The sequence below is a fragment of the Venturia canescens genome, chromosome 10 (assembly GCF_019457755.1).
Source record: "Venturia canescens isolate UGA chromosome 10, ASM1945775v1, whole genome shotgun sequence".
NCBI classification, from domain to species: Eukaryota; Metazoa; Arthropoda; class Insecta; order Hymenoptera; family Ichneumonidae; genus Venturia; species Venturia canescens.
The window spans coordinates 16,225,267-16,247,910 of record NC_057430.1 but is presented as its reverse complement, the minus strand read 5'-3'; the positions used below and the strand labels follow the sequence as shown (position 1 = coordinate 16,247,910).

At 49.2% G+C, this 22,644-nt stretch overlaps 1 protein-coding gene across 2 annotated transcripts in view; it reads right to left on the bottom strand.

Moving 5' to 3' along the window:
- Positions 1-21,093, bottom strand: part of LOC122417269 (LIM domain only protein 3-like) — an 86,277-nt gene extending 65,184 nt beyond the window's left edge. Inside the window, exon 1 of one of the 2 annotated variants that reach the window (XM_043430652.1) lies at positions 20,803-21,093. The gene's annotated coding sequence lies outside the window, so the exon portion shown is untranslated. Of the gene's footprint in view, positions 1-9,425; positions 9,597-20,802 lie in introns of those variants that run through there. The other variant, XM_043430654.1, reaches the window with a different exon arrangement.
- Between the last annotated feature and the right edge of the window lie 1,551 nt (positions 21,094-22,644).

Sequence of the window (22,644 nt, the reverse complement as noted above, 5' to 3'; positions counted from 1 at the left end):
AATGGCGGTGTCATTAAACGTTACCTGTTCCTCTTCACTTTGTGTGAGCGCGACATGTGTGTATATGGTAAGTATGGTTTGAAAGGGCAGAAGAGGGTTTTGTTTCAGTGTTATATACATGCGATATAACTGGAGCGAGAGATACGAGTGAGTTTTAGTCGCGCGTATGCTCGTATATCTATGGGTGGGAGGATCTGAATGTGCGAGAGTGCGGTGAGAGAGAGAGAGAGAGAGAGAGAGAGAGAGAGAGAGAGAGAGAGAGAGAGAGAGAGAGAGAGAGAGGAAGAGCTATAACTCGCGGTAATACCAACCTAACCGTGCACCCATGATTATAACGCTGCCAATTAGTCAAGCTGGCTTAGGATGTTGGGCTCTCTCTCTGGAGCGCTGCCCCCAGGATATTCCGAGCTCAAATACAGGCGCGCCGAGGCGTATGCACGTCCGCGCACGAACACACGTACCTCTTGGAGTGTCCTCTCTCGCCCCTTGTCGTCCTTTCTGCCGGCTTCACCTCGCTAGGTATCTCTGCGAACCCTCGCTTCGTAGCATCGTCGAAGGTTCCGAGCCCCGGCCCCCGCGCTCTTGCTCTCTTTCTAACCCTCCAACGCGCTACCCTTTCAACGAGCTTCGTCGACGAGCTTGCAGTGGGCGCTCCATACACGCGCGGAAGACTGGCTCACACTGTCAGCCCTTTTTACTGCCATATCTTTGCTGCCTTATATAATTTTATTCAAAGGAATTCACGACGTCGCTACCACTCTCGTCGTCTTCGCCTGCCAAATGAGCCGAAGAGTTGAGCGAATCTCGGTCGTTTATTCAACCCTCGAACCTCCACGGGGACCCTCGTTTTACACGAATTTCCCAGGTCCTCGGGCTCCACAGGATCGCAGGATTTTTACTCACGATTTTCATGACCGAATCCAAGAATTCGCGTTACGAGTCTTTCAGTGATCGATTCATCGTTGCATTCTCTACATTTTTTCGTCTCCTGAGATAATCAAGACTCGAGAGGAGCATCAGCAAAAAGTCTTGTGATAAGAGTTTTTCAGGAATCGTTTGAAAATTTTTCACCAATGGAATCGAGAGACGGACGAGCTCGAGTTTAGTAGAAAACGGGGTGAAAAGCAGGAGCGCGAAACACACATTTGGAGAGGATTCTGCGAGTAAGATGTCTGCTTGAAAACTGGAGTTAAGTTTGGCAATTATTCAGCTAAATTGCGAGACAGTTGGCCCGGCAAAGGGACAAAGAGGTCTTGTAACGGAGGAAACACGAGTGTGGAAACGTGCGCGGTGCGGCATGTGTTTCGGCTGGAAGTTTGTGTGCCTATTTGTGGGAAAAATATTTCAAGCAATGTGCTGGCTCCGAGGCATAAATTAGTTTTATGAGGCTAATTGTTCTGGCAACGTGGCGCGGATAGTTGGAATAATTAATTCGTTGAATCGCAACGTAAGTTGCGGATGCGATTGACGAGCGAGTAGCTTGTCCGAGCAAATTGATATTAATAGCAAAACAGAATAATCCCGCTCGTTCAAAAACTCCGTTCGTTATCACGACGGAAAGAATCGGGAATTCGGATTCCGAATAGTCGAGTGTTCGGGCCACAATAAAAGGTGTCCGTGTTATAAAGCATTGAGAGCAGCGTGTTGCTTCTCCGAAGGGAAGCGAAAGAGCGTTCGTTTCCCTTCGCCAAACTGATACGGCGACAGCTCTCGGACTCTCGGTCCAAAGCTGCAGAGCAAAGAGAGAAAGAGAGAAAGAGAGGAAGCGAGAGAGCCGGAGGCGTTGAAGCTTAACGAACATACGAACTCACCCTCGGTCTACACGCGTTTTCCCTCGTCGCTCTTCGAAACCGCCATCACGCGTATACGTGTATCGGATGTTTAATTAATTTTACGTCTCGGCTAAATGAAACGTAAAAATATAATACAATCTGACGCGCAGGAGAGAGCGCGCGGGGCTTTAAAAAAGCTGTCTTCGTCAGTCCGTATCTCGGTCCTCGCGGAGCAATTCCCATTCCCATCGCTGATTACGTGGCAAATAAATTTTTATTTCATTCCCCGCGTCCTTAATTGAAGATTCCCCGTGAACACGTCAGCCTTTTTCCCTTCTTTCGGGCCGCACGCTCGCTGCTGAGCTATTATTATTTTCTTTATTATACAAACCAGAATAAATTGAAGTTCGAACGAGGAAGATTCCTGATTGCTTCGCGCCCCTCATTCGATCGTTCGTACCACCCGATAAATAATGCACGATCGAGCTCCATCAATTATGCACCGCCATTAAACAATTGATCTCATATCCCCGGACGAATTGCCCAAAAAATCACAGCCTCCCTCCTCCCAGCATCGCCCTATCCCACGAATCAGTGTGAACTAGTTAGGACACAATGACCGAACGAGAAATTAGTATTACAAGAGGATCGTTGATCGAGAGATCGACGGGCTTGTCCGCGGTTCGCACAACTCGCCATTTATATCTCTTTACATATGCATTATATGCGTTTGCCCCTGCGTGTATCGATCGCTGCTTCGAACAAGGGCGCAAACCAGTCCGATCCTCGAGTCGCCTCGGCCCCGTCGCGGCCCTTCCTTTATCTCTCGCCTCCTAATCGACATCCATGTACCCCCGATACAGCACACCCGCACCTGCGTGTATATTGAGTCGATTTATTTGGTGGGTTCGAACACTCCAGCCACAACATTCGCTCTCGCGATACGCACGAGTCCCCTCCCTGCTCTTCGCACAGAACGCCGACCGACACATAATATACATTGAGAGGGCCAAGCCGATGGAGAGCATCGATTATATGCTCGATTAATTCGCGAGCTGGCGATCCCTCTCGCCTCTTCCTCCTCAGCCCTCCGCGCGCGGCCTGGCGCCACGCACGCACCCCTATTTATGCGACCACGCTGGAACAAGCTTCGTGCAAATTTTGAACACCGCTTCAGCCGAGGTAGACTCTCCATCTAAAAATGCGAGCCGCAGACCCGTCGATCGATCCTCAGTTTTCTAAGGTTTTGGGAAACAGGGCTGCGGAGGTGTTAGGTCCAAAGATCCTGAGGAAAATCCTCGGACGAAACATTCTTGGGACAAAATATTCTAATTACGTAATATCCTCGATTTGAAAATATCCTAAACTTGTGAGACTGAAAGTCTTGGGTCTTTTTATCGGTATTAAAATCAAGAAAATCGCTATTATCGTTACCAACGAAACTATGTTGGAACCATGTTTCAATGTGCGGGTGTATTTTTCTTTGCGTGTGTTTTATCTGCCTGGCATGAATAAATAAAAACAATGAAAAAACAAGTAATTATTAAATAAAATTGTTGAAGATATTGTGTCTCAGGATATTTTGACTGGGATGCTGATGATCCTGGACCGGGCAACGTCGACGAGTTTCTGGAGATCGGGAGTCGAGGGAGTAAAAACGCTTTGCAGTTTTTGGAATGAATTGGCTGCCTGATTTCAGGAATTTTGTGGGTAATATTAAAGTGGCTCGAGTTCTGGGTTGCAGGTTGGGAGGCTGCAGAGTGATTGGTAAAATTCCGTTCTTTTATTTATGAAAGAGAATATTAAAAAGAAGGGGGGAAATATTGGATCCGAATCACGTAAACTTCAAACTCTTCCAACGAAGCAGCTTAATGTATGCTCGGGTAATGGAAGATTGAATGGGAAAAACTTGGCATATTTTTTTCCGAATATTTCGTTGTATTTTCGGAGTACAAATTTCTGTGGAAAGGGGCAATATTATGCTTGTTATTAGTAATGGATATTTAGAATCGTCTGGATTGATACGAAACGAATAGCGAGTGATTTTCATCTTGCAACGCTCAAATTTGTACCGTCGACATTTAATTTTCTCTCTGTCAATAATATCGAATTAAATTTCGGATTAAAGCATGGGATTGTAACCAGGCAGGGGGAGGAGGAGGCGGCGCATCCCCTCAGAAAAACCGATATTAATGTAGAAGAGAATAATCGAGTGATTAATCATTTTAAACCGCTCGACGAGTCTCGATTTTCATTTTTCCCATCGACATTATTGCACCCAGAGAGGGAAAGGGATTTCGAGGAATTTATTTACTCCCGAAATCCTCGAGCTTTCCAACATTTTGACGTCCCTCTAAGAACTGGCCTCATTTGTCGATCCGACGACGTGAAAAAAACAGGCTTTTTCATTAAATTTTCAACCAGTGCAGCAGGCTGCAACTCCGGCAACCCTACGAATAAATAAAACGAGAACGTGATTAAACAACACACGTGAACTTTCCAGGAAACGTATATCGAGAGAGAGAGAGCGAGAGAGAGAGAGAGAGAGAGAGAGAGGAGGAAAAAAGCGAGTCGAATATATTCGGTTTAATGGAGTGGACGCTACCGTGATAAATCCCCTGCGTCCTCCCCCCCCCCCCCCCCCCTCCGTCCACGTTCATAGCCAACACACGATTCACTCTTCTGGAAACTGTCTGTTCAATTATTATCCTCTCTACACCACATTCTCATCTGTTTGTATTGCCCCTCCCTGGCCTCTCTTCCGTCTCTAATATCCCACTTTTTAATATCCTCTTCGACTGCGGAATACACAAATATGAAAAAATACGATGGGAATATATCGCGTGGGGGGTTGCTCGGACGATGGAATATTTTTTATTCTCACGGTATATTATTCGGTGGAACGAAGTGCCTGCGTGGTGGGTGAGTGATGAAAACAGAATTTGCCAGGATATGCGATATTTACACGAGTATTGCTCGATATTTCCAAGGATCTCTTGAAGCGATCCGAGCTGTGTTCGAGTACAAATATTTGAGGCAATTCCTCGAATTTCCTTTTCCCCAGAAAGAGGTTAAATTTAGTTTGAGGCTAAAAGTGATCGTCGGTTTGATCGAGTGTCGCAGGAGGTTTCGATCCAAGCCAGGGAGAGTCTGACTCGCGAGAGAAAAATCCTCCGAATGACGTCAGGGGATGCAGCGGCAGACGGAAATGAAACGGAGGGCATTTAGTGATCGATCTCGAAACGCAGAGAGCGTTGGGAGTAATTACCTTTCGTATAATCATGGCAATTATGCCAGAGTGTCTAAAAGCAGGAGGGCAGCTTGGGTTTTGCGAATTGGTGAGATCGGTCTCGGTGCAGAGGGCGGCGGCGGCGGTGGATCGGGTACAGAGAACACTGTGGCTGTTGAACGGTCGAGTTTCCTCGTCAGTAATAGCGCGCGGGGCATGTCGTATAAGCGATGTGGACTGCTAGTAACCTGCCAGTGTTCTCTCCCCCTCCGCATTTCCTGGGCTGCCTCTATCGTGGGTAAAGAGCTTCGAGAGAGGATTTGGGGGTTGAGAAGCTCTCCCGGCTGCTCTGGAGCGCGCCTCGTGTACGTTCGTACGTACACAAGTGCTCGAAAACACATGGACGGGGCTAGAGACACGGACGCGTAAGCGTATGCGAGCGGGAGGAACGAAGGGATATGCATTTGGATTTGAAGGGTTGAAACAGGGTCGGTCGAGCAATTAGCGAGCCGTCAGTGGCACAGTGGCTGACGGAGCGAGCCAGAGTGAGACGGAAAGAGAGAAAGAGCGAGAGAGAAAGAGCGAGAGAGAGAGAGAGAGAGAGAGAGCGAGAGTACAGCGCGGCATAACGCAGACGATATGCGGCGTATATACGATGCTTGTATATAGCAAACGTACGAGTTAGCCGGTAATAGTACTCGTCATGTATACGTGCCCGTATATAGGAGCGTATATCAAGGCATCTAACGCTTAATGACCAACGCTTAAACGCCACTTGGCCCAACCGTGACTGATTCTCCGCAGGATCGCGCGAGAAGCTTCTCTCCATAGCTACCAATCTATACCAGGCGGAACAAGAGATAGAGGAAGCGGGAGAGAGAGAGAGAGAGAGAGAGAGCGAGTTGAGAGGCCAAGCTCGAATGCTATATGTTCGCTAATTAGAATTACCACCTGATGGTTAAGCCGAGTATCGCTCTGCAGTGGCCCACGACCTCATCGCTCTGTCTCGATCGCGGTGATCTCAAAGCCGGAGAGAGAGAGCGAGATCCGGTGCTAGGGGGGGAGGAGCAGGAGAGCTGATGCGAGTGAGAGGCGAATGAGGAATGGCCAGAAAGCAAAGCGGTGTTGGCAGTTTGCGAGAACCAACGGAACCTGCGTTCACGTTCTCGATGATAGCTCCCTATTTGCTTAGATGATGAAACGGTGCAGGGATGAGGGCAGGAGCGAGAGGGAGGGAGCAGAAAGCTGGCTAATTCCACTGAGTGTTTGCCCCCGGAGTTGCGATGCTTCGTTCATTTTTGACAAGCTCTTTCGAGTATTTGTTCTCAGGCCTGGTTTTATGTCCTTCCGGAGAGACGGAACTTTGAACGTTTGCCTTTGGGCCGGGTCCATTTCGACTCAACACTTCCGGGAAGCATGGGGAGGCCCTCGCTCCCCACGAATGCTGGAATTTCAGCACTGGGGGAGGAACAAATGAGAGGTTTTCGGAGAAAAAATCATTGGGGAAGACATCGGAAAGTTGGGAGTGCAGCGCTCTGCAGTCCAGAGGATTTAAAGCTCAGTTTTCCCAGCGATCATTCAACGGAGCCCGTCATTTTGTTCCGCTCGTAAATATCATTTTTGCATATACCGTGTTCAGGGATAGAACATGAAAGCGATTCAGTGTCGGGCGATGGGTAGTGAATGCAATTATAATTTTAATTTCGAAGGTATTTAATAAAGGGGCGACCGATGCAGCGGAGCGCAGCCTCTCGAATGGCAAGCATACATACGCGGAGGGATAGAGAACACGTGGAAACGAATGTTTGTGTGCGACGAAGGGAGAAACGGTCGTGGGACGAGTCCTTCTCTCATCCGCGCGCGGGAGCCTCGCGTCCAGCGTAACACAGCGGCAGCACGACCCTCGCCTCTATCCGCGCCCAGCACAAACCCATCGTCACGCTCTTTTCTCGAGGATCGAACGCCCGCGTCTCTCTGTCTATGTATCCGGACGTGTATACCGCGCGAAACTAATTACTAATTACAGCTTTGACAAGCGAGGCTTCAGGAAGCTTCGCCGAAATTCATCCCCCCCTCGACGCCATCGATTCCCATCGATTTTATTGAAAAATGACGCGTTTGTTTTCTGCTCCTCCCGCCCCAGGCTTCGGTCCGGGCTCCCGGCTCCGGTGAATTTCAACACTAAAAACGCCCCGTCATCGCGCGAGAGACGCCAGTGAAAAGAGAGAGCTTCGCCTCGCCTCACTGATTCCCAAAAGCTTTGTCTTTTTTCTTCTACTTTTTTCCCTCGCCCCCTCCTCGCTTTTGCCCCCGCGAACGCGTGCGGCCCTCGTCGCATGCCTCTTTTTTCAGCTCACCCACGTGCACACCCCCGCACACACTCGCACTGCTGCCCACCCTTCTATACGTATATTCTATATTCTGCCGTCGTTTCGGTCAATTTGCGGCGAATTGTATACTCTCTCTGCACTCACCGCGGACACCACTCTCCCGATTCAATTATTATAGGAACTGCGGATTTTACCAAGGCGATCGAATTTCCGTTGTTCCCTCCTGCTCGCCCCGGCTCCAGCCTTCGCTTTCATTCGCCACTTTTCTCTATACCACAATCGAGTAATAACGAACTTTCGATAAGATCGAAGGGGATCGAGTCGTCGTGGCCGCGTTCGACGGATTTTGACGTCTCGCTCGGACATTCGCATCCCCAAAAACGTTCATTCAATCGGATCCCCACAAAAGTTCTCGACGGCCTCAGACTCGCGGACAAAACGATCCGGAAATGCTCGCGAAGAAACAACGAATCGCCCAGTCGCAACGACTTCTCTCATTTTTATTGACTAAAGAAATGAAGTTTTATAAAATTCGAAAGCTGCTCGGCATTTCGCACGTCAAAAATGTCGCGATCCGAGGAACTTACGCAAGAAACTCGTCACGCCGAATTTCCGGGGCGAACCTCCGCAGCTTTTTCGCCGTTTGCTCAATTTTCAGGGGGCTTTCGCTCGGTGGATTTTGCAACTGACACACAGCCATAGAGCCGCGTAACAGGAGAAGGCTCACACGTGAAAGCGAGTGTATATAAACATATTAGTTGGAAGCGAGCAATGATTGATGTTGTCCCACGTGGTAGGGGTACGAGGAACGCGACGAAAGGGGTTAGCACGGATCTCGCGGGGAGGGAAAAGGAGAGTCGGCTTGCGGGGGCGGCCGAGAGGGGTGGCCATCCGCGGGGATGGTGTGGGAAAATTTAATTAACGTAAATGCCGTTCGCCACACATCATGGTGTTTGTGCAAGTGTGCGAGCGCGCGCGTGTGTGTGGCGATCGCTCATACGCATCCCCGTGCCTTCCCTGCTTCCTGTTCACCCCGCGAGCCCCCTCGGCTTCCTAAAGCCTCGCTCCCCTGGCCCCTCGCTCGAACAGTCTCCATATTATATATGCTTGCGACCACTGTTAGCCCGGGTTATTAAACACTCGCCAAACGCAACGAGAAAAGGGGTAAGCGTTTCTCTTGTACGTCGAGCGCGCGAGGGGCGAACTGATTTCGAAATGCTGCTGTACTCGATCGCGCGAGAGATGATCGATCGATTTGGGGGGAGGGGGAAAAAACTCGAGGAGTTGCACATACACGCGGAGCGCATGAAAACGTATGCTCTCCGAGGCCAGAAACAGGTTGAACTCTTTTCTGTATCGAGGTTATGAGATTTCGAGAGCACCGATCGAGTGGAAAAAGATTATTTCATTTGTTCCGTTCTCCAACGTTGCCTCAAATCGAATCGAGGAAACAAATACACGCTCCCCCCCCCCCCCCCCGGCCTCCCGCCACTTCGACGCGATGCTTCCTACGCTTCCTCCATAACTTGTTTACGTGCTAATGCGGATACGGGCTTTTTAAACGTATCGAGAAATACCGCTTCGACAATCCCCAGCTTCCCAATATCCTTGTCCAATTTATCTCGCAGAACATTCCATAATACCACAAACCTAATTAACCTTCGAGAAAAGCAAGACGAGAGCCGAACACCCCCGGGCCACAGGACGCCCGACTCGAATCCGCTACAAATAAGAACAATGTTTTCGCTCGTAGCACAACTTTGCCGACAACTTTGTTAGCCGTAGCCTCTCCGAAGCTTCTTCATGTTTATAGAGATCCGAACCCCTCGCGACCCTCACCGTGCTCAACGACGCGACTCGTCGACCTCCAGGAAAATGTTATAACGCGCCTTTCCCAATGTACATTCGTGTCTCGAGCTACACGGACGCGTCTCAGACGAAGGAAAATCGCCAGCGGGTGGACAATGTAATCGTTTGTAAAAATGTAATAAAGGATCAAAGCGGGCGGAAGACCCTGAAACGGATATTGTACGACGGAGCTCTCTCTTGTACGAGAAAATATTTTCTTTACTGAAACTCCATTTTTTTACGTACGAGCAAAAGGTGACGACTGAAATTCCTCCGGCTGAGGCGACCTGATGATTTTTTTCCTCGTGCCAATTTTCCTTCAATCGAAGAGTAACGCGAAGATAAAAAACTGGAACTCCGTGCAGTTCCGGGAGGAAAATCGAAGGAGAAATACGCCGTGAGAGTGTCTGAAGAATGTGCACGATTGAGAGAAACGTCAAGGCCACTTGGTCGCAAAGTCTCGTCCAGTGGTGCGCCCTGAAATGCGGAAACTTCGCATGTATTTTCGAAGAAGGAATATTTTATGTTCCGCCGTCTCAAAGCACATGTCGCTTTGTACATTTTTATATTAAATCAGAAGGGCCGTATGACAGAACGTCAATGATACAAGCCTGCGGCAAGTGTGTGCAAAAGTGCGCTGCTTTTACTGCGAATTCACGAATCCCAATCTCTTTTTATTTTCCATCCGGCGCGGTGATCTTTCAACAGGAAAATTGACAAGATTGTGCACTGAATGAAAATCGAAGAAAGCAGCAGCGAATTTCGTTATCGTCCCAAGGAACGAAAATACGAAAATATTTATTTACGCATATTCAGTAGGAAAATCAACCGAGAAGCAACGAATCATGCAGGAATAAATGAATTTGATGTTTGTCGGATTCCAAATCGATTTGATTAATGTTCCATGCAACGAGATCCTTGTTTACCATCGAATGAATCCACTCGTAAATATACAAACTCAACAATATTTCCCATCGGTATATTAATTACAAACTCATAATCGTTCTTCATTGAGCAAACAAAAATGATTTCCATGAAAGCTGCGGCAGTGAGACCGAAAGAATCGTATTTTCAATCCCCAAAACAGATGTAATTAAAACTGATTTTGCACGATTTCATTAATTCGCGAAATTCTTATGAAGAATCCAACTCCCAGCGGGAGTTTAATTGCGACCCGAAAAATTAGCATGCCCGATTGATAATCTCATAAAGTCCATGGAAAATTCATGAGGAGACTATTGAGCGAAGCGTCCTCGTCTCGAATGATTATTTTTTCATTCATAAATCGATTAAATGTGTCGAGGCCCCCACATAGACGATTGGAGACGGTGCATGGGAGTGTCTATCATCGGAGCTGTGAGACTAGAGAGCGTGCGTGTGTAAAGACGAGGGCGACGGGGACGCAGCAGGGAAATCAACTCCCGAGTGAAGTCGCGCGGAATTAATGAATGAAATCACATCACGGTACCCCGTTTGTTGATTCGCCATCGAGGGGGTTTGGGCGAAGGGGTTTGTGGCAAGGAAAGCACGGGGTGGCTTCGAGAACAGGCAAACGTGTGTTGCCGGGTGCGCGGGCGAGCGACTGACAGAGGAAACTGGGCGAGAGAGCAAGCGGGAAAGGGCGGGGGGGGGGGGGGGGAGAGGAGGAAAACCAATATCGTGCATTCAGAAGTCAGGAGCGATTGCAAATCGCGTTCGATGTGACGAGCGAGACAGAGAGAGGGAAACGGATCGTTGACGGTTTGTTCGACTAAGCATGATCGTTCATGCTGATTAGGTTCTTGGCCACGATTTCCTGTCCCTTTCTCTCAGCCTCTTCGTCACTGAGAGGCACACATGTCGCGGTACTCGAGTGCCATTACGACTTACAATTAGCTCGATGCGCCGGACGCAGAGACGAAGGAAGAGCCGCGAGGGTGGCTCGGGGAGCTGCGAGCCTGCTCGGCAGCTGGGCTGGGGCTGCTGGAGAGGAAAAAGTAAACGAGATGAACTCGAAGCCCGCGGGAGGCTGCGTGGGCCGGAAAATCGAATGACGATAACGAGAAACTCGCTTGGATCGATGCTCGATAATGCAAGTGCGTATCGAGTCGATCTCACTCGATTTTACTCCCGCATCCTTGGCTCTCTTTCTGCGTGGGATGCTGCTCGTAAAACCGCCGGAATCGAAGACGCGTACACTGTTTTATTACTGCGGGAGGAAAACGAGATAAGCGGGGCGAGTTACGTCCTTGTTTTCACCGCGGTCCTTCCTCGCCCGGCGAGATACTTACGTCGATGTATTTATCTACGCAGGCTACATGTGAGCGTTAAACAATAAAGATTTCGAGAGGAAAAGCCACTGGAGATAAGCAGCCACGATTCCTCCTTAAAATAGCGATCCCATTTTTTGTGTGCGGTTGTCGCACTGTATCCGAGAAATCTTGCTCGATTTTCCTTAATAGATTATCTTTCGCCGTTGCCCAGGAAGCAGCCTCGTAATGGAAAATTTGCTTGGATTTTGCACGACAGATAAGTCGAGCTCGCGGGAAAGGGGTGGAATCGAAACGATCGAAGGAATCGAGGCATCATTGCTCTCGGCGACGGAGAGACGACGATGCAGATAAACTTATTGTTATCGCGGGAGAAAAGAACGCTCGAGGACGCACGGTGCACGTAAAACTTTGCCACTCGCTCATGCCCAAAGGGTCACCCAAAAGGTGGAGTCCTGGAAATTCTCTTGCCACCCTTGTATATCTTACGCAGCTACAGAAAACAGCTCTCGTAAGAGTCAAGAACCCACGGAGGAAAGAGACGGCGAGAAACGTGTATAGAAACACGAAACGGTCGTGTGACTTCCAGGGCCAAAGATAAGGCTCTCCGGGCATAAACGCTCCGCAGATAAGGGCAGTTTGCACCCCCTGTTGTGGACAGTTAGCCACAAATGAGGAGCCACACCGCTCGCCCAGGGAATCCCCGAAGCTGCCGCAAGATATACTCGCTCTATCTTCGTCTCCCTTCCTCTCGTTGCTCCTGCAACGCTTCGAGAATATCTCGTACCCATTGTTGTCGGACCTTCCTTTTGATCATTCAATCAACTCGTGAATACCTCGGGATAACGTAATAAGACGAAAAAAGGGAATAAACACCCCAGCAGCGCTTTGATGCGAATAGATTATTCACGGTCCACAGCAACGCATAGTTTTTCAAATTTGACTTTGAATTTTGGGCCATTTCCTCCATAATGATTCCTCTCGTTATTGAACGATTTTGCCCTCCTTTCAAAACGCAATGAAAACGAAAGTTTCTGTAGGAAACTTTCCAACTCCTCCGACCCTGAAAATCAGACTCGAGCACGAGCCCGGGACTGAGCATCGTTCCCAAATCCACACCGACGTCCATGGAAATCGAAAGTCATCAAAACTGATTTCCCTGCCGGACAATTCGTCGCAGATCCAAACAGTTCTTCGAAATACATTTTCTCGAGTCGCCTCAAAACCTACGAATAGTTCCTGCCACGGTTGAAAATCCTTCTCGAGAAAGTACCAGTTCAAAAGAAATCTTGAAATCAGTAAAATGCTCAAGTATAGAATCGCATCATCTTTATTTCCATCGGACCGAGCTCGATTGCGCACGAGCCGTAAAAAATTCAATGGACAAAGTTAACCGAAAACTATAGTCTGAAGGAAAATTCCTCGTGGTGAGATGAGCTCCGATAGTGTAATCTTCATCGGTAGGTCTATTAGTCAGCGTGAAAGTAAAAAAGAGATAGTTTCTTACATGCCTTTCGTTGGGGGCAGAGAAGCTCGAACATTTTCCCGAGCACATTGTTCGCGGGGGCAAAAATTCAGTCTCGCCATTCTAAATTCACGTTATCTCGGGAGGGTTTCGACAGTAATGTGCTGGCTCGTATTATGTGGGCTGTAGAATGGAGGTGGCCTTGCCGCTTTGCTGCACGCTCGGTGCGTATGTGTGTATACGAAATAATGTATAGGAAGTCGGCTGGTGGTTAGGAGCGCAGAGGAACGGGAGAGAGGGAGCCGTTTAGCGTTGAGATAGGGGAAACGTATGAGGAACGGGGTGGCGACCCTTATCTCGGGGGTGGTGGCCACTCAATAGCTCTCCCGACCTTTTTTTCTCCCCGCAACATTTTTCCTCGAGTCCTGCCTCGAGCGAGCTCCTCGAACAAGCGTGTCCTCCGGTATCTTAATTTCTTGAGCAATTATCTGGAAAACTTGGCCCTGAAAAGCTCCGGATAGCTCGAATGAATGGGCAGGTGGCTGGACGCGCGGGTGTGTCTGTGCGTTTGCATCGTTGCTCACGAAACGTGTGCATAACGTGGCGGCGAGGCGCGACGGTTTAACTTACTCGATGCATGTGGTACGAAGGCTGTGGCCCGGTGCGCAATTCGCTGGGAAGAACGCGGGAGCGACGAGGGAGGAGAGTGGGTACGGTGTGTCGGAGCTGGGAAAGCCTCAAGGGTACGTGCTTGTGGTAAATCTAATAACGTCATAATGTTGTTACCAACGAGCTCGTTCCCCTTGCGGAGCCTCTTTCACTCTCTTCCCGGAGCAGAGTGTGTGCGGGGGCCTGAAACTTGTCTCCATAAGTTTCTATCGTCGTATTCGAAGTGGCTCGAGGTCTTGACGTTTTTGACGACGTTTATTAGCGCATTTAGTGTCACTCGAGCGGAGCTTGCAGTCAGAAATTTTGGCTAGACTCGCTCAGACGTGGGTTTGTCGACTTTTGGAGGGCGAACGTTCGACTTTGCAAAATCGGCGTCCTCCGGACTGCCTGGAGCAGGAATTCACTCGCGATACGTAATCCGGCACAGAAAATCCGGCTAGAAAAGAATAGAGCTTGTAAACATATCGGCGGGAGTAAAAAAATTCACCGAATGCAGAAAAGCATTCGGTGCGGTTTTCTGGGGACGCACACGCGTATGAAAAGAGTCGCGGCGTGTGCGGCCGGCGGTCATTCGCTCCTGTCCCGCGTCAAAGCGTTTTGGGTGACTCAACCCCCGCCCCCTCGCAGCCCTTTGCGAATTTATTCGAAATTGCGCAAATCTCGTGTACCGTCGCGGAATTACGAAACAATTTTCCGGTTTGTGTAACGAGAGTATTAAAAGCCCTCTCACGGACGGCTACGTCGGACTCTCTCGCAATTGCCAGAACTGCGAACGCGCTCTTCAACCGCCCCCCCCCCCCCCCGTCGGGCCGGCCCTTGCCACGAAATAACTGCGTGTACGCGCGCTCTTTATTGCGCTCCATCCAGACACACGAATACGTTACGTCCGTGTGCACGAGTCCGTATATTTTTTAGTTCCAGCGAGCACATTCCCGGCCGCGAATTCTCTCACGAAGGCCTCTCGCTGTAACAGATTTTATTGATACTACAGTTGAGCCGCGTTTACACACGCGTTTCGTTATCGAAACACAGGTTACTCGCGCGATCCAAGCCATCGCGGCAAACCCCTCAAATTGAGGGATAATTGTCTCTCGATCAATTTTTATTTTTATACCTAACGAGTGCGTATGACAAACGCATCGTTCCACCGCTTCGAGAGCATCATCCGAAGGGGCCGGTTGAAACAACTGCAAGGGCTTGTGTGTCCCCAGGCCCGAAGAGCTCAAAGAGAGGAGCGGAGACCCCGAGAATTTCGGACCCTTTCGTAAGGGCCCAAAATTCGAACCCTTCCTCTCGGTCCCCCCCCAAAAGCGAGTCCCTGCGGTGTTCGACCAAGGTGAAGGTATCCGGCAAGCTGTACTTTCCCCAAAAGTTCAACACAACTTCATAACATGGTTAGAAGTACGAGCGAATTAGGGAGCTCGATCCACGTGGGTATAAAGCAGCTCGGAAATGAGAGCGAGAGAGTCGGAGCTTTTCTGTCGTCGGTCTTCGAGGAGCGCGAGGCAAGACTTTTTGGCAACGGAGAAGGGCCAGGGGCTTTTGAATTTGTTGGAGCGTGAGCTTACATGGGTTATGTTAAGTACATCGGTGTCTAGGGGGCAGAGGGTAGTTGGCTGTTTCCATCGAGCCAGAACAACGCCTTTAGGTCCCCTATCAGCTCGACTGCTTCTACACGTTATTATAATCACGTTCGTACAGAACGCTCGTTCCTGTGCGCGCAGACACTCGAATATAGATGTAGCGACGAGTGCAGTCTCTGCTGGAGACATTTGCGAGTTGAGAGAGAGAGAGAGAGTGGGAGGGAGAATCGATAAGAAGTTCGGACTCGAAGGGAGCGGGGGAGAGCAAACTTTCGGTGGTGTTTCTGGTTAACAGAGCCAGTTATTGTTAAATTATGCAGTCTCGCTTGCCTCGTTATAATTTCTGGAGGATCTATACGCAAGCGAGTGGAAAGTAAGAAGGTGAAAAAAGCACTTGGGAGTATAAACGGGTTGGTGAGGATGGCTGAGTAAATGCTGATGGAAAATTGTGATTGTCCGTCGAAAGGGACGTTCCAGAGGCACGCTGAAGCGAGCGAATCGTCGATTTCTGCGGAGGTTTAAGCAGGGATTCGACTCAATTTGTTTATCGAGAGCAGACACTGCGGCTCTTCGGTAATCAGCGAATGCGAATCTCATCGGTGGCGAGGCTCTAAAAATATCACTAGGAGGCTCGTGCGGAGGAGTGAAAAAAAGGTGAAATCGGGCAGTCGGATCGGGAGCGTTAGTTGGCGAATGGCATGCGGGTTAATAATTGCGATCCCTCGGCGCAGTTGGCAAGGATTGAGAGGGCGAGGGGGAGGATAGAGCGGAGGATTTTGGCGCGGCATGCCGAATCCTCGGGAGTCCGAGTGCGAAACAAGCTCGTTGGAGAGACACGTGTGCAGGCGTTTGTGAGTTTTGGCCCCTGCGCCGTGCGGGATAGCGGCGGTCGCAGATAAAAATCAGTAATTAGCCGGGACCATAATGGCGGAGCGTTTGAAAAATTAGCACCGCGAGCTCAAATACCAGTTGGAACGAAGGTACGTGTGTACTTGGAGGGACGTTAAGTGCGATACGGGAAAGCGGATATAAATGTTGTTTCACGTGGAAAATATCGAGGAGTCCGGCCTCGCGGCCGCGACTCCATACGCAGCTTCGTACGCGAATCCCCTGGTGGGGTGTTTGGAAGAGGGATTCTATAGCGAAAAGGTGAACGAAGGGTGGAAAGGCAAGAAGAGCGGGGAGGGCGAGTGGTAACCGGCCCTCTGGGCATAATCTCGCTTCGTTGCCACACGCTCTCGTATCCCAACGTAACATCCAGTCTGTCTCTGATTTATACGGGTTTGCTATTAATTACCTAACCGACCCCTGCCCCACTGCGACGACTGGACGTTGGACAGAAAGAGACGAAAGCGGAGAGAGAGAGCGGAGGCAAACGGTCCCATGATCGCGCTACTACGGTTTCCAAACGACGCGAATACTCCGCAGTGAGCAAAACGCACTCTCTTCCCTTTTACCGTTCCACAAGCAAAGCCCCACTCCTCTGGCCTCTCTGCGAACCACGTAAACTATCCCTTGTCTCAACGCAGACCCTCTCCCTCTCAGCTCTCCTGTGAGCTTTCCCTCGCTCTCTCTCTCGCTCCCTTTACGTACGTGTTTACAAGCTCCCTTCGTATACTTAGGTGTTTACATCACGAAATAATTTAGACTCTTCGATGCTGGTAGCTCGACGTTACACATGAAACTTTCATTCTATGTCTATATCCGTACAACGGTGTTTAAATTCACGTCAGTGTGTGTGTCACGAGGCTTCGTACATGTGGAATTCGATCGATTGAGTATATTGGATGAATGGCAGAGTAAACTCGAATAATATAACGCGTTTATACGCGAATGCGAGCGGTTAAATATCTCGCTTTCTCTCCCATTCTCTCGTTGCTTTTCACTCGAATAATTCATGTTTGACAGCAATAAAATACTCGGCTTGCATACCTAAATTCTTCCTGTGGGATCGCCCGGCGAGAGAGATACGCCAGTCGACTGGGGGATCGACGTCCCAGAGGTGCTTATTAGGCCTAGAGCTCTTTGATTCCCATCTGCAATCCGTTCTATTTCAAGCTTTTACACAATTCAATGAAATACCTCGAATTAGTTGTTCCCCTCGCAGGTCCTTCGCTCGCCTTCTTTTCCCCTAATCGTACGCGCCGTTGGCTCTCTGCTCGGGAATTCGCTAGTGGGAATCAAAGCTTCACTGGAATTGGACGTTCGCACACGCCAAATGTTAACGCTCGCTCCGACCAGCAGCTCCCAAACTGGAAGTGATTTTAACCAACTCAATGGGAAAAGTCGAAGAAGGAATGAGCCAAAGTCGAATGATGGAATAGCGAAGAATCGGCGATCCTCATGCTATTCCACTAATCTGCGAGACTCCACTAATTGAGACTCGATCCCTCATCGATGGCATGACGACTCGATGAATAACACAAATTCTGTCATCGAAACGGAGGAACTCAAATTCGCCTCGGAAGTAGGCCTGCCAGGCTCCCGTATCTCGGGAACTGAACGAGAAATACGCAGCATCCGTGAGCACGCGATGATGGATACGTGATGCTCCAGACATGGGTCATCATACCTAGAGAAGCCTGTTCTGGTATCTGGCCACAAGCTCTCAACCTCGTTGCGATTATGCATCTTCCTCTCTCTCTCTCTCTCTCTCTCTCTCTCTCTCTCTCTCTCTCTCTCTCTCTCAGCACTTCTATTTCTGTCTCCATCTCTATCTCTCTTGATTGGGACGCTTTGCGAGCATCAGCAGTTATGGCGATGCACTCTCACCCTTTCCCTTCACCGACAGCATGTTATCCGAAGCCGATTGCACGTTCGAGACATTCAAGACATAACAGACGGAGATATGCATCATTAGGCAGGGCAGATAGGCTCAGACTGCTCGTGCTTCTCTGTATCGGAGTGACGAGGTATGCGAAAGGGTCCTCCTCCGATCCCAGAATTTTCCGAATTCCACATCACTCCCTCTCTTCCTCTCGCCCTCCTGGTCTCTCTCGCTCTTCCTCTTCCCCAGCATCCCTCTTCCTGCATACGCATCTCGATATATCTCTGCCTATCTGCGAGCGCGTTATTCAATCACTTCATGACGAGAGCTATCGATTCCCAACGTTGGAATCCCTCATACCTTAGAACTCGGCCTCGTTTCTTCAAGCCTTTTTCCGAACCTCGGCCGTGCTCAACTTTTATGAAATTGGAAATTCGAATTCGGCCATATCGATTCGGTCTTGGTCAGTCTTTTCTTTGGTGGCACTCGAGTCAACAGGAGTTTTTTTAACCCCACGAGGCATGTGGACTTAACTCCAAAGCAGTTCGTGATTTCCCGAAGAAAAAAAAGGTCGAAAAAGTAGCGAGCATCGTCGAGTCCCTCCGAGTTGACAGTCGGGGGCCTGAGCCTAGAAAAACGTGTCGCGTGCCGCGAATGGATTGATGCACGAGAAGAATTTCTCGCAATCGCGGTATGCCTCGTGTGCACTACGAGAACAAACGAAAGCAGAAAAAACGAACGGAGCGAATTTAGTCGCATTCCCCCAACACCATCAATCGCCTAGTGGCCCGTACAGAATTCAAGTACGCATCGCGTTAATTCGTTGTTCAGTGTTTCATGCGCGCACACCCTCGTACGTAAAAATCTGAGCGTGTGCGAATTCTCTGTCCGAGAGTGAGTAGGATGTAGAACGACGTGGAACGGGCGAATCGCACAAACGAATGGGAGGGAAAGTACCGTGGCGTAATCGCTCCTGCAGTCCCAGCACACGCGTCGGGACTGACCCAGCCGGTGGCTCTCTTCCAGTTTAACTCTCTCTCTCTCTCTCTCCGAATACGCCAAGCACCCAAAACCCCTTCCCGCCGCCAAACTGCTCGCTCTAGTCGACCAACCGGCCCCCGGCGACCGCTATTTATTGCCCGCACTCGGCCGGTTCACAACATAAATATGTTACACGTACACCCCCCCAATGTGTGCGGCTCTCTCTGCGTATAGTCGCGCGAGGATGTATGTTCGGTAGCGGCGTATATACTCTGACAAGAGCAACGAGTGAGGGTGTGAAAAAACGTTTTTATTCGTACACCACCTATCGCCCGGAACCGAGACCCTAAATCTCTTTTTTGTTTCATCCCCCCACCGTCCACTCGCTTCCCGCTCATTCTCTATTTTATTTTCTCTCTTTATCCGGTTCATGTAGCTACTACTGATTTTAGTTTACATGGAAACTCGTGGGCTGATAAACGTTTCGTACTTTTCGTTAGTGAAGCAACATTTTGTGGGACTTTGGATTGATGGGGGTTCGATCGTCAAGGGGGGGGGGGGGGGATCTTGGGTGTTTGGAATGCGAAATCACTGGAAGTGGGGCTTGGGACGGTGTGGAGTTGGATCAGTTTTTATTGGGACTTGTCAAAGATTTGATGTTTTTTGAGAAATGGGGGTTTTGAGTAAGTGCTTTTCGGGGCAGTTGATCCTCGTTTGGGGACGACGATCAATCGGGATTTTGGCTCATGCACTGAGGTCACTTTTGCAATGATTTTTTGTCTGAAATTTTCGAGCTTTTTGTTCGCTGCAACGACGAAGGGGAGTTGATTGATTGGTCGGATTGGAAATGACGTTTCGTGGTTTCGCTGGGCGATGGCGAATAAGCAAAAGGCTTTGAGGGCTTAATTTTTGTTTCATATTGACGCGAAAACGTCGGTAACGAGGCATGTCAAATACAGAGATTAATCCTCGGCACAAATATTATTTGGTGTAATTGAATAATCGGTTACTCGAGTCTGGTAAATAACGAGGATTCGATTTATAAAGTCGAATTTTTTTAACGAGGTTGGAATCACGGTGTCGGAGAATTGCAATTGAAAAAATTGGATGCCAGGAACAGGACCGAATGCAGGAAATTTTAATTTTTGTACGCAGAACGCAAGGGAAAATTTTCGAATCATCCAAACGCTCATTTTCTTGATAATTTTTTGAAATTCTCTTCGCTGGGTTTTTTCGTTTTATTCGGGGATGAAATAACGAGGTTATTGTACGAGAATTAGCGTTTTCATAACCGAGTCCTTTCTCCTTAACGAGGCACGGAATCAACACTCGTGTACGAAGCAAAGCACGGGATCTCGAATAGCTCAAGCTCCAAAGGGGTGCGAGCGGGACAGCCAAGGGAATTCTTTTTTTAACATAAGAGCTAATAAAGTTTCGAGTTTCGAGGGTTCGTGATGCATTGGTAGGCTGACTTTCAAGGGTTTTGACTCGTGCTCTCGTCGCCGAGAGACTCGAGGGGTGTCGTACTACGAGGGTAATGCTCGCTCTACCCCCTCGGCTGCCTCACCCCCGGCCCTTCTCACCCCTCGGTACGCCGCGAGAGCTTTTCGCCAAGATAAAAGAAGGACCAACTGTTGAATATCGGCCTCGACCGTGACGAGTGTTTCCGGCGCGAGGGTAAAAAACCTCGACGTATCGATCCCCGCGAATTTCAACTCTCGAACGGTTCCAGCGGAGCTGCGGTTTGGGCAATTCGCGTGGCGGGCACACCAAAACATCAAAATCCCACAAAATGAGGCGAAAAGGCATCGAAAGGTCAAGAGTCAGAGTAAATATTCACTTTGGGGAAGAAAAATCGTCGAATTCTCGAGGCTGCTGGTCGGAAAACTTATGCTCGTTGAGTACTCACCGTTTCTACTTGCCGGTCTCCGGGAACCTTGCTGTCGTACCGATTCCAAGCTCCTTTAAGCAGGAAACGTGCTGGAGATTTTCTTACACGATTTTCCTCCGAGCTTCCTGTCCTCGATTTCCTGACGTTCTCCAGAATTTTTATCAACTTTGGGAGGACCTTTGGAAGAAAATTGGAATTCGAGCGCTCTCATTCCCTGCTCGCCGCCAATTTTCCGGCGAACGTCGATTGTTTTTGTCGTCTGACGCGAGTAAGCTCCGGTCTCCGGCAACACGTGCGAACCGGTCGCGCGGCACGTGGTGTTTGTCAGGATTTCGCGTGGCTCGGGGACATGGAAAAGCTCGGCGGCGGCGCGGGCGGACCGGGGAAGGCACGATTCTGCGCGTACGGTGATTGGTCGGTAGGTGTGTCCGTGCGCACGCTGCTGGGCGGGCACCGAGCTTTCGATATGGAAGTTTCAAGGAACGACGATAGGTTGCCCCTTTATCACGGGGGTTGAGACCGTCTTGGGGGTTTGGTCACCTTCCACAGAAAATATATGACTCCGCTTACCGATTGGTGCAAATTTGGAACAGTTGCCCCAGTTTTTTCACCGATATCTGCATCCCTTTCCAGTCCAAAACAAGCTCAACGTTTTTTCATTCCAACGACCGAATTCCTGAAGTCACTTTTTCAGTTTTTCCCTTGTGGATCCGGTACCGATCTTTTCCTCGGCCTTTCGCCCCACAATGATGCAGAATCGTAAAATATTCTCAGGAAATATTTCAGATCGATTGCATAAAAATAAATGATCGAATTCGACGCCAATTGGAGGATTATTCAAAATTTTAAATCAACGTCACAGCCCCCATTGACGCGGCAGCCTTCGTCGATCTGCGATGATGTGGAAGCCAAAATTTTGAGATTCTCCAGTTTTTCTATCGGCAATTTCATGTGTACAGGTTCGTTGCCAATATCAATATTCAGCCGATTTCTGGGACCATTTTTTTAGACAACTGAGTCAAGGTCTGCAGTATTTGATGACAACGAAAGGTCACGATCCCAGCAATTCCGGTGCGAACTAATATTGCTGAATATTCGTGCAAAAAATGACAAAAACGGAAAAAAAAGTGAGGGTTTGCAGAAGAATTGAATTTTGCAAGGAACAAAAAAACGGAGGAACCGTCGAATTTTTCCTGATTTCGTGTCACGAGAAGTTAAAAAAATCATAATTGGACGGCGTGCGATTTGACAGTTGGATAAAAGTTGCCAAAGAGAAGGAAAATAAGGGTTCAATTATTTTCGAAAGGATTGCAAGGTCCGTGGATTCGTATCCTGAAGAAATTCGAAGCAGAAATTATTTTCTCGGTCCCAAACGTGATTTCCGAATTTTCCGATCTTTTCGCACTAGATTTTTCTTACCATGGACCGAGCACGGTGACTGGATCACCGATTCTGAGAAAATTGATTGACGAAAGTTGAAGCGAGTGCACTAATTTCGAAGGAGGAGGGTCCAATTTCGCACGAGATTCTCGCTACGTATATAAGCCACCTACAAATAGTATTCGGAGCTTGGATTTTCTCACACCTCCTGTGGCCTCTCGTAGCTCGCCACCCACTCGAGTTTCTCGCGCCACCCTCGCGCGCCTCCAGCACGCCCCGGAATGCTTGACTCGCACTGTTTTCACCTTTTTCTCGTTCTGTCCCCCCCCCCCCCCCCCCCCAGCTCCGCGCGTTCCCTTGACGGTAACAAATCGTGCAACGAAGTTGCAAACTGACTTTTTGCGGAACCAACGGATAGAAAAGGTGCGGCGGGGTGACGAGTCAAAGTTTGGTTGACGCCACGTTTCCTCGGTCCCTGGG